Source organism: Monodon monoceros, unplaced genomic scaffold (genome assembly GCF_005190385.1).
Source record: "Monodon monoceros isolate NGI ecotype Baffin Bay Population unplaced genomic scaffold, NGI_Narwhal_1 Super_Scaffold_19, whole genome shotgun sequence".
NCBI classification, from domain to species: Eukaryota; Metazoa; Chordata; class Mammalia; order Artiodactyla; family Monodontidae; genus Monodon; species Monodon monoceros.
In genome coordinates this window covers 12,457,873-12,466,393 of record NW_021703775.1, presented here as the reverse complement: position 1 = coordinate 12,466,393, position 8,521 = coordinate 12,457,873, and positions in this window count along the sequence as shown.

The window sequence follows — 8,521 nt, the reverse complement described above, 5'->3', positions numbered from 1 at the left end:
TTATGATCCCGCAAGCTGCGAGGTGCAGCCTATATATATATATATATATATATATATATATATATATATTATATAGGGGCTTCCCTGGTGGTGCAGTGGTTGGGGGTCCGCCTGCCGATGCAGGGGACGCGGGTTCGTGCCCCGGTCCAGGGGGATCCCGCATGCCGTGGAGCGGCTGCACCCGTGAGTCATGGCCGCTGGGCCTGCGTGTCCGGAGCCTGTGCTCCGCAGCGGGAGAAGCCACAGCGGTGAGAGGCCTGCATACCGCAAAAAAAAAAAAAAAAAAAAAAAAAAATATATATATATATATATATATATATACATATAAAACATGAACTTTGCAGAGGTCATTAAATTCAGGATCTCAAGATGGACAATGATCCTGGATTCTCCGGGTGGGCCCAGTGTTATCACAAGGGTCCTTGTAAGAGGGAGGCAGGAGGATCAGAGTCAGAGATGTGACAACAGAAGCAGAAGTTGGAATGATGAGCTTTGAAGATGAAGGAAAAAGCCATGAGTCAAGGAATATAGGTGACTTCTAGGACCTGGAAAAAGCAAGGCAACAGATGACATTCCCCCTTGAACCTTCTAAAGGAAATGTAGCCCTGCTGACATCTTGATTTTAGAACTTCTGACCCCCAGACCTGTAAGATCATAAATTTGGGTTGTTTTAGGCTACTAAACCTGTGGAAATTTTTACAGCAGCAATAGGAAACCAATACCAGAGGACAGGAGCTAACAGCACTGCTCAGCTAGACCCTGTTCCAAGTGCTTCCCACACAGTAACACAGCTACGTCTCACAGCCACAACATGAGTGGCTTCTATTATTAACTGCATTTTACAGAAGAAGAAACTGAGACAGAAGGAGTTAAGGTCCAAGATCCCACAGCTTGTACAGTCAGAATCAGTATGTGAAATGAGTCTCTTGGGCTTCAGAATGTGTGCACTAAACCACACACTCTATTGCTTCCTGAAAAGGTGAAAGGCTTCAGGGATGGACAGGAAGGGTTACAAGCCACATGTCACCCCTAAAGGACATTTTACTTTATAGATTTACCATTATCTTCCACAAAATTATTGTAGAAGACAAGGAAAGATGAGGACCCTCCTCTCAGTGTCTTTCTGCCCTCTGCCCAAGGGGCCGACTTACCCAGGTCACAGAATGGCCAAGTGTAAAAGAACAAACACATGGGGACAGATTACATATGAGATGGGTTATGAGCTGTTATTCAACAGAAGGTGCACACAATGTAACCCACAATAAGAGAACCTTTACATGCTCTTCATTGTCCTTTAAAATGTTTATTTCAAAGCTTGCTTAGTGAGTAATGATCACATTCTACTGTGAGAAAAAAATACTCAGATATATCACTTAGAAAATTGATGACCTGACTTCCCTGGTGGGGCAGTGGTTAAGAATCTGCCTGCCAATGCAGGGAACACGGGTTCGAGCCCTGGTCTGGGAATATCCCACATGCTGCGGAGCAACTAAGCCCATGCACCACAGCTACTGAAGCCCACACACCTAGGGCCTGTGCTCCGCAACTAGAGAAGCCACTGCAATGAGAAGCCCGCAGACCGCAACGAAGAGTAGCCCCCGCTCGCCACAACTAGAGAAAGCCCGCTCGCAGCAGCAGAGACCCAACGCAGCCAAAAATAAATAAATAAAAGAAAGTTGATGACCATTTTAATAGGAAAAGACACACACATACACACCAGTTTAACAGAAAGTTTAGAAACTGAAGTTGAAAGAATGTCCTGGAAACTAGAACAAAAATACAAAGAAATGAAAAGTAGGAGAGGATAAGAAAGAGTGTCAAGCCAGAAGATCCAACATCCAATAATACGAATTCAAAAAAGAGTCAAGAAAATGGAAGAAAAGAAAGTGAAAAGAGATAATACAAGAGTATTTCCCAGTTTTGAGGCCTCAGGTATCTCAATTAAAAGGGTCCATTGAGAGGTCAGGGCACTGAATGATAAATGACTCACCATGGCACACCATCATGAAATTCCAGCACTAGAAATGGAGAGGATATTCTGAAAGATTACAATAGAGGAAAAGTCAAAAGTCACACACAAAGGATTGCATTAGATTGCAATAATAACTGGATAAGAGGGCGAGAATCATAGAAGTGTCTTCAAAATTTGGAGAGAAAGCCACAAAGGGGAAACAACCCAGGGGTCCATTAACTGATGAGTGGATAAATAACAGTGGTAGAGCAATACAAGGGGATATATTTGGCGATAAAAAGGAAGGAAATACTGATACACGCTACAACATGGATGAACCTTGGAAACATGATGGTAAGCCAGTTACAAAAGACCATATATTGCACTTCCCTGGTGGTCCAGTGGTTAAGGGTCCGAGCTTCCACTGCGGGTAGCAGGCTTCGATCCCTGGTTGGGGAAGATCCTGCATGCTACGTGGCGCAGCCAAAAAAAAAAAAAAAAAGACCATATATTGTAGGATTCCATTTATATGGGTTGGAGGGGGGAAGTGTCTGCTAATGTGTACGGAGTTTCTTTTGGGGATGATGAAAATTTTTTCAGCTGGTGTCTTGAGGCTATTCACTGTTCCAAAATATCATTTCCACTCATTTGTCTGTTATAACTTTGCTGTTTTGTGTGCTAAAATCTCGTTTTCTAGAATCATCAGACTAAATGGAAATATCTTTTGGAATGGGTATATGTTATTATTAATTAACACATCAGTTATCAGTTAATACCTTACTAGAGTTTAGCTGCCTAATGATATATAAGAATCTCCCAGACCCAAGCTTGTCAGTCACGGATGCTTGTACCTACTCACCTGTCCTTCAAACGCCAGCTATGATAGTGGAAACAAGTCTTTCCAGGTGACCAAGGAAGGGGTCAAGACACACAAGGTAGGGAAGGCACACAACTCTCCCTGCAGTGGAGGTAACAAAGAGAACAATGTTTCTCTTGTTTATCTGTGCGTGCAAGGACATTTAAAAAATTATTTTGTTCATTTATCTACCCATCATTTTGCTTACCTGGATACAGGTATTCTGCCAGGTGCAGGAATAGAGGGGTGAACAAGACATCACCCACCCCCACTCCCGCCCCGTGAGCTCTCGGCCTCTTGAGAAAAGTAGGAGAATGCTTGAGACACAATGTCTCATATTTTTGCCAACCTTGATTTATTCCAGATCACCCTTCCGCCACTCTACCCCTTTAGTGCCATTAATTGAATATTAAGGCAAATTCTCTTTTCTTAGTAAAATATGTTGGATGGGAGGGTTACATGATCTGTGATGGGCGCCCCTTTGACTGTCTGGGATGATACAGCCCATGAGGCTGGCTAAGCCCGCATCATTCAGCAAATATTTTTTGAGCTGCTTCTATGGGCCAGGTTCATGGAACCATACAGAAGAGGTCCCTTCGCTTTGGCCGGGGGGTGGGTCAGGAGGGAGGTGAAGGGCAGGCCCCTCTGAAGAATGAGAATGGAACAGCTAGGCAATGAATTGGGGAAAAGGTATTTTTCAACCATACTGCCTTGGAGCCCGACATTATCAATCCCACTTCACAGAGGATGCATCCAGCTCCCAGAGCTTGAGGTCCTGCAGCCTTCAGTCAGCAAAGAAGACATTCAGCCCCACCCTGTCCCCCTCCACCCTGGCCATTCTCTGTCTGCCACTTCACTGTGTCAGCCGGACATGAAAGATTAGAGGACCAGGAAATCAGATGGGGGGAAGTGGGATCCAAGTTGAATGTTAAAGGGTGAGATGGAGGTAGAGGGGGCCCAGAGGAACAGGTGAGAGGTCTCCTTCCTTCTCTGCTGCTCTCCGGCCATTTTCCCTAAACACTGCTCCTGGTTGGGGAAGATGAGCTCTTCAAAGAATGGAGGCTTATTATTGCACCAAGAGAAGGCATGAATAAAACATTTGCACTGATTTTCAAGCATTTGAGAAGGGTGTGAGGCTCTCCCCTAGCCAAGCTTGCCAGCCAGGGATGCTCGTATCTCCTTGCCAGCCAGGGATGCTCGTATCTTCTTATCTGGCCTTCAAAGACCAACCACAGGTGGTGGGAAGGAATCTTTTCAGGTGGCCAAGAAGGGAGGACAGAGGGAAAACACACAGCTCTCTCTGCACTGGAGGTAACAGAGAGGATGGGTCTCGTGTTGTGCCTGCAAACATTAATACACATTCATAAGAAGCCGGCCTTTCACAAAGTGCGAGGCCCTCAGTCTGTCATCAGCCGGGCGGGGAAACGGGGATCCCACCTGAGCCATCCTTCTTCTTCAGGATGCTTCAGCAACTGGGCCTCTGAGAACCATAAATAAAGACCACTGCGAATGGCTTTTCTGTCTGACCCTTTAACCTGAAATAAAAATAAAGCTTGGAGAATGTCATCCTGACTCGAGGTTCCTTTACGGGCTCCTCCTTCCCTTACCTGTTGACAGGTGCCTGCCAGACCTCACAGTTACCTTTGATTTAGCTGTAATGGCATCTCCACACTTAGCCAAGGTCTGCCCTGTAATCCTCTCCGGAGCTTAAGTCAATTTATATGGTAACCTGAGAGCCATTTCTTGACTCCAGATGATGTCACTGTCTGTTAACACATTACTGGAATGACCATGAAACTCATGCTTAGGGCAACAGAGAAGGAGATCACTCTCAAAGCCAGAGCTCGGTTCAAACAAATGTTAAATGAATTTTCAAAATAAAAAAGCAAGATTAGTTCCATACACCCTTTTGTAAACTTCTAAGATAGTTCAATACTTGTTTTCAGAGAAGTGGTTTTTCTGATCGATAATCCGTACCTGAGAAGTCTAAATGCATTATGGAGATAAGGGTGGCAAATTTGAAAATGGGAGCAGAAAATTATGGACAGAAATGATCAAAACCTCCAACTGAATTTTAAACCATGTATTTGTCTCCACTCAAGCCCTAAAGTGAGTTTGCATTAATAAAAGTTACCCCCAGCATTTGTTTGAGCACAGTTCTGGCTAGAAAAGGATTCTAAGTTTATTTGTCCTTACTTTATTTGGGGTTCTGGAGGGAACAGTATAACAATTTCTTGTGTTAAATAGTATTTACTAAACATAGCAAAATTAGGATCATTTTGTTATAGGACAGATGGACTATATTAATTAAGCCATGGACAGAGATGTGTGTGTGTGTGTGTGTGTGTGTGTGTGTTCACATTTTGCTTCATTTTAAATGTGGGGCAATGATTAAAATAAAGAATCTCTGGCTTTACATTTTATAAATACATCTAATTCCAAAATATCAATGTTCTCCTTCCCTACTGTATGTCTCCTATTAATGCTGTAATAAATTACCACAAATTTAGTGACTTAAAGCAACACATTTTTTCTCTTACAACGCTGGAGGTCAGAAGTCTAAAACGAAGGTGTCACTAGACTTGCATTCCTCCTGGTGTTTTCAGGGGAGAATCCAGTTCTTTGCCTTTTCCAGCTTCTAGAGGTCGCTTGCATTCCTAGGCTTGTGGTCCCATCCCTCCATCTTCAAAGAACATCACTCCAACCTCCGCTTCCATCTTCATGGTTTTTTTTTTTGTTTTTTTTTTGACTCTGACCCTCCAGCGACAAGGACCCTGGTCATTACAATGGGCCCACCTGGATAATCCAGGATAATCTCTCACCTTGAGATCCTTAATTTAATCACATTTGCAAAATCTCCTTATCATGTGAAGTAATATATTGCCATATTCTGGGAATTAGAGCCCTGGCATCTTTGCAGGGTCATTATTCATCTTATGCACCTACTATCACATGTATTTACAAACCTGTGAACTGGAAGTAGGGCTTCCAGAAGCAATAGCTAAGATGTAGACGAAGAGTTGTTTACGCACCTGGAGTGCTCTCCGTAGCTCACTGGAGGTACCGAGCTTTTCTGTCTGACCCTCAGCCCAAAGCCTTCTCCCCAGCCAGTCACCGCTGCTCTGCCCCTTGCTGTGGGATGGCCGAAAGAGATTGGACTTGGCGTGACGTTAAGTGAGACTGTTTAACAGTTTTCTGTGTAAAAGGCTAATAACGACATACACTCCACAGGGCCTCCAGTGGGTGAATGAGGTTGGTGCTAACAGTGCTTCATAAACTGTAAAGACTTTGTAAATGTGTATTTCAGTAGGACTCAGGGTATAAATTACATAACCAGAAGACTGTTAGAGGAAGAGGCTTGAGAGCCATCATTCCAAACCCTCCTGACAGATGCGACGTCTGGTGTTCGTCTGGCTTCACTGGTCACACAGGTCATTCCTGGTTGGGCTGTGGCTGGAACCCAGATATCCCAACTCTTGGCTCCATATTCTTTCCATTGCATCCTGACATCATGGTGATGTGCTCAACTCAGTACATAGCGATCCATTCACTGGGCTGCTCTCTCCAGGTTTGTCCTGTGTCCTCCTCCATTGTTACCACCAACCAGACTTCAGCCATCGCCCTCCCGCTGTGTTGATCAAAGGGTAATTAAGGCGCCAGTGGGGCAGCCCCCGTGTTCTCATGTCCATGTCTTCCTCTTCTCTGTTTCTCACACCTGCTGTTTGCTTGATCATCTCTTCTCCAGCTCCCACTTTGACTATTTCAAATCCTTTACGGACTTCTTTTTTTTTTTACCATTTTCAGACTCTCCTTAGTTGTCTCTACCTCCAAACCCAGCCAACGCCACTGCATTTGTCACCTATAGGATGATTAGTTCCTAACAAACTTTGCATTTACAGAGTTCTAGTATTTACATGGCAGACTTTTTGTTTGCATTTGATTTTTTTATTAAGTGACAATTTACATACATTAAATTCACCATTTTTTTAGTGTACAGCTCCGTGAGTTTTGACAAACACAGATAGAGGTGTAACCACTACCACAGAAATAAAACCAATTCCTTCATGGATAGTGCTTTTAGTGTCTTATCCAAAAAATCTTCGCCTATCCCAAAGTAACAAAGATTTTCTTCTATATTTTTTTCTGGAAATTTTATAGTGTAAGATTTTACATGTAGGTCCATGATTCATTCTGAGTTAATTTTTGCAAGGTATAGACTGAGATTCTATTGTTGACCTTATATACTGTAATCTTGCTAAACTTATTAGTTTTGGAGCTCTTTTGTATATTCTTTTTTATTTTCTACATAGGTAATTATGTTCTTTGCAAAGAGTGACAGTTTAATTTCTTCTTTTCCAATATGTTGGGAAACATTTATTTTTCTTGACTTATTGCATTAGCTAGGACTCCAATATGACCTTGAATAGGAGTGGTGAGAGTAGACACCCTTGTCTTGTTTCCAATCTTAAGGGGAAGGCATGTAGTCCTGTACCACTGAGGATGGTATTAGCTATAGGTTTTCTGGTTGAGGAAGTTCCCTTATAATTCTAGTTTACTGAGAGTTTTTGTGAATACATGTTTAATCTTGTAAATGCTTTTTCTGCATCTATTGAAATGATGATATGTTTTTTCTTCTTTAGTCTGTTAATTTGATGAATTTATTAACTGATTTTCAAATGTTAAACTTTTCATTCCCAGAATAAACCCCATCTAGTCCTGAAGTATTATCATTTCTGAAGCATATTTTTGGATTTGATTTTCTAAAATTTTGGTGAGAATTTATGTGTCTATGCTATGTTCATGAGGGATATTCGTATGTTTTCTTTTCTTGTAAGGTCTTTATCCGGTTTTGATATAAGGATTATGTCACCTCACAAAATAAATTGGGAGATGTTTCATCCTCTTCAATTTTCTGGAAGAGTTTGTACAGAATTGATATTTTCTCCTTAAATATTTGGTAGAATTCACCAGTGAAGCCATCTGAGCCTGGAGTTTTCTTTGTGGGAAGTTTTCAGTTACACATCCAATTTCTTTAATAAATATAAAGCTATTCAGATTATTATTTCTTCATAAGTGGGTTTTAGTAGTTTGTATCTTTCAAGGAATTTGTCTATCTCTCCTAAGTTGTTAAATTTTGTGACATAAAGTTGTTCGTATTTTCTTATTATCCTTGTAATATTTCTAGGATCTGTAGTGATGGTCCCCTTCTCTCATTCCTGATATTTGTAATTTTTATCTTTCATGAATTAGGCTAGAGATTTATTAATTTTATTAATCTCCAAGAATGATTTTTGGTCTCATTGATTTTCTCTATTTTTTTTCTGTTTATTTTTGCTTTGAAATTTATTTTTTTTCCCTTTTCTCTGGTTCCTTTGACTTTGATTTGATCTTCTTTCTCTACTTTCTTAAGGTGGAAGCTGAGTGCATTGATTTAGTTAGGTTGCTTGATGGAATACAGGATGCTCAGTTAAATTTTAATTTTAGATAAACAATAAATAACTTTTTAATTTATCTTAAATATTGCATGGGACATACTTATACTAAATTAAATTTTATTATTTATCTAAAATTCAAATTCAACTGGGTATCCTGTATTTTTATTTGCTAAGTCTGGCAACCCTAACTTAAGACCTTTCTTCATTTCTATTATAGGTACTTAACGTTAAAAATCTCTCTCTAAGCTTTATCTGCATCATACAAATTTTGATGTTACA